A 3956-nucleotide genomic window follows, 5' to 3' on the forward strand; every position below is an offset into this window, starting at 1 on the left:
AGAAGTCTGTGTAACTCATCCAGTTATTGATATACATGTGACCTTGAATATTGCCAATCTGTGTTCCCCCACACACACACAACCCCGCCAACCAACCATCTCCCAAACAGACCCTTAGTCTGGAAAGCATTCATCCCTCATGTTGTTGAAAAAACTCACAGCAAACAGAAGAATCTCAAAGAATCCTGTGGCACCTTATAGACTAACAGATGTTTTGCAGCATGAGCTTTCGTGGGTGAATACTGCTTGCACTGCTTGCATCCGAAGAAGTGGGTATTCATCCACGAAAGCTCATGCTGCAAAACATCTGTTAGTCTATAAGGTGCCACAGGATTCTTTGCTGCTTCTACTGCAAAACATCTGTTAGTCTATAAGGTGCCACAGGATTCTTTGCTGCTTCTACAGAACCAGACTAACACGGCTACCCCTCTGATAGAAGAATCTCAGCTTTTAAAACAATTTTCCAGCAAGACAAAGAAACTCACAGCTATAGACTCAGAAAACACTCCCAAGGAATTTTAACAATATGTTGTTATAAAAAACTTAAGTGCTAAAGAAACCTGATTTTCCAACTAATTTAAAAAAAAATCTTCTCAAATCAGCATCTTTAGAGTGAATCTTATTCTGCTTTTTTAACCACACAATTCTCCCCAGAAGGAGAGGCACTGGTCCTGGAGACACTGCAATACCAGGTCAATGCATGGGGTGGTCAGAGCAAGCTCCTATTCCATCCCCTTGTTTCAAAAATCAATTTAATATACAGTCCTCAAATAAAGGACCTATCAGATATTAAACTGATAAGAACAGACACTACACTTATCTTAGCCAAAAGGCCGAGAAGCAATGCTGTTAGTCTCGGATGCTAGGCAGCTGCTCTTCCCCCACTTCTTTCTACTTCAGCACGAGGAGCACCCAGACATGCACCAAACACCATTCACGACACTTGATAACTAGGTAACTCGAAGTGATGATCACTTCCCCGAAATGACTCCACTGGAAGAATTCAAAGCAAGAGCCCTTAACACACAATTCTGTTCAAAGACAGAGAAGTCTTTCACCCTCCTACCTCCTGCTGGTTTCCCTGTACACGCCTAATTTGCATAAACCCACCCACTGACATGTGACTAACAATCTTTCACTGTTAACTCTTACAGCAAAGCAGGCCAAAGAAAGCCTATGCAAGCGCTATACCGCAGCCCCAGTGCTCTTTTCTGCTCCTTCTCAAACGTACAGTCATCAGGCACACATAAGATAGTTTTGCTCCATACCAGTCCAGTTCCTTGTCTAACCACTGCACACACATGGTATAACCGTACCCTGAGCTGATTCCCGACTTTTGCGCTCAATACAGGAAAACGAGAATTGAGAGAGAAGCTGTGCAGGGAAGTCTTCCTCAACTTGCACTCCACTCCCCAAGGGCCTTTCGGGCTCTTCTGTGGACTTCAGGTTCCATTTGATTGCCAAGGTTTATGGTCTTATTAATTAGCCATCTCCTAATGCAAGGATGCTACATGACAGACTAAAGATCGATTTTCCAAAAGAGCTGAGAAACAGAACTAAAGCTGAGCATGAGGTGTTACATTTACATGAGCATCCAGAATCTGACTGTGCCCTGGCAAGTTCAATGCTTCCAAAATAAATCAGAAAATAAGGAGCCCATTAGGGCCCCCTGCTAGCACCCAGATCTAGTCAATCTGCAGGGAAATAAGGAAAAAGCGATGAATAAAGAAGTCAGGAAATAACAAGGAAATGAAGAGGTTTCTGTCCAATTTACCATCTTCTCAGCTACCAATCAAAGTTAAAGACCTAAAGTCGACCTATCGGCATAAGTACAGGTGGTTGGATGGAAGTTAAAAGGAGCTGCTGTGGCAAGTGTTAGGAGCCCACAAGCAGCATGCAGATCGTTTAAAAATGCTGCAATTAGAGGCTGCGACAAAGTTCCTCCTCTACCTTGGTGGGTCCTGCGCTTATTGGCAGATTTGCTCACCACAGTGATCTTCCCCTCTGGTGGAACCCACAGTCTGGGTCAACTCCTCCTGTGTCTGATCAGGAGTTGGGAGGTTTGGGGGAACTCGGGCCTGCCCTCTACTCCGGGTTCCAGCCCAGGGCCCTGTGGATCGCAGCTGTCTATAGTGCCTCCTGTAACAGCTGCATGACAGCTACAACTCCCTGAGCTACTTCCCCATGGCCTCCTCCAAACACCTTCTTTCTCCTCACCACAGGACCTTCCTCCTGGTGTCTGATAACGCTTGTACTTCTCAGTCCTCCAGCAGCTACACCCTGTCACTGTCAGCTCCTTGCACCTCTTGCTCCCAGCTCCTCACACGCACACCACAAACTGAAGTGACTCCTTTTTAAACCCAGGTGCCCTGAGTAACCTGCCTTGATTGGCTGCAGGTGTCTAATCAGCCTGTCAGGGGTGCGGAAAGCCCTAGGGCGGGTACAAGGAAGTTTTGGGTCCTAGGTGAAACTTCCACCTTGCACCCTCCCACCCAGCTAACCGCGTCTGTCCGTTCCCCCACCCTCCGCAGCTAACTCAGCCCCCCACCCGGGGAGCCCCCCTGCAGCAACTACTCCCCCCGTGGCAGCTACCCCTGCCTGGGGAGACTTCCTCCCCACCCCACCCCCTGCCACGGCAGCTTACCCTGCCTGGGGAGACCTCCTGCGGACATGGGTGGCAAGTTTGTAGAAATTTTGGTGGTGCCCAGAACCCGCCCCCCAACTCTGCCCCCCCCAACTCTGCTCCCACCTGCCTAATGCTCTGGGAGGGGGCTCAGGAGGGGGAGGTCTGGGATGCAGATCCTGGGCTGGGGATTAGGGTGCAGGAGGGGTGCAGGCTTTGGGATGGAGTTTGGGTGCTGGGTGCAGGCTCTGGGCTGGGGCAGGGGGTGGGTGTGCAGGAGGGGGTGATGGGTGCAGGCTTTGGGATGGTGTTTGGGGTTGGGAAGGGGTATGTGGGAAGGGGGAGGGGGTGCACCTTGTGGGGAGGGAGTTTGGGGATAGGAGGGAATACAGGGGTGAGGGCTGTGGGGCTGCGGATGCGGGATTCATTCTGCAGGAGGGGTCTCAGGGCTGGGGCAGAGGATTAGGGTGCAGGGGGATGAGGGCTCTGGCTGGGGATGAGGATTAGGGTGCGGGGGATGAGAGGTTCATGCTGCGGGTGGGCTCAGGGCTGGGGCAGAGGATTAGGGTGCGGGGATGAGGGTTCATGCTGCAGGGGCCTCAGGGCTGGGGCAGAGGATTAGGGTGCAGGGGCTGAGGGCTCTGGCTGGGGTTGAGGATTAGGGTGCAGGGGATGAGGGGTTCATGCTGCGGGGCGCTCAAGGCTGGGGCTGAGGATTAGGGTGCGGGGATAAGGGTTCATGCTGCAGGGGCTCAGGGCTGGGGCTGAGGATTAGGGTGCAGGGTGAGGGCTCTGGCTGGGTCTGAGGATTAGGGTGCAGGGGATGAGGGGTTCATGCTGCGGGGGCTCAGGGCTGGGGCAGAGGATTAGGGTGTGGGGATGAGGGGTTCATGCTGCGGGGGCTCAGGGCTGGGGCAGAGGATTAGGGTGTGGGGATGAGGGGTTCATGCTGCGGGGCTCTGGCTGGGGCAGAGGATTAGGGTGCAGGGGATGAGGGGTTCATGATGTGGGGTGCTCAGGGCTGGGGCAGAGGATTAGGGTGCAGGGGATGAGGGGTTCATGCTGCGCTGGGGGCTCAGGGCTGGGGCAGAGGATTAGGGTGCAGGGGATGAGGGGTTCATGCTGCGGGGGGGCTCAGGGCTGAGGCAGAGGATTAGGGTGTGGGGGGATGAGGGGTTCATGCTGCGGGGGGCTCAGGGCTGGGGCAGAGGATTAGGGTGCAGGGGGATGAGGGGTTCATGATGTGGGGGTGCTCAGGGCTGGGGCAGAGGATTAGGGTGCAGGGGGATGAGGGGTTCATGCTGCGGGGGGCTCAGGGCTGGGGCAGAGGATT

General features: G+C 53.2%; 1 non-coding gene across 1 annotated transcript; it reads right to left on the reverse strand.

Annotated features, from left to right (window-relative positions):
- Window positions 1-655: 655 nt before the first annotated feature.
- Window positions 656-845, reverse strand: LOC120376326. Its single transcript, XR_005587213.1, has one exon. It is a non-coding gene; the product is annotated as a U2 spliceosomal RNA (small nuclear RNA).
- Window positions 846-3956: the final 3111 nt, after the last annotated feature.

Source organism: Mauremys reevesii, linkage group 12 (assembly GCF_016161935.1).
Source record: "Mauremys reevesii isolate NIE-2019 linkage group 12, ASM1616193v1, whole genome shotgun sequence".
In the NCBI taxonomy this organism is placed as follows: Eukaryota; Metazoa; Chordata; order Testudines; family Geoemydidae; genus Mauremys; species Mauremys reevesii.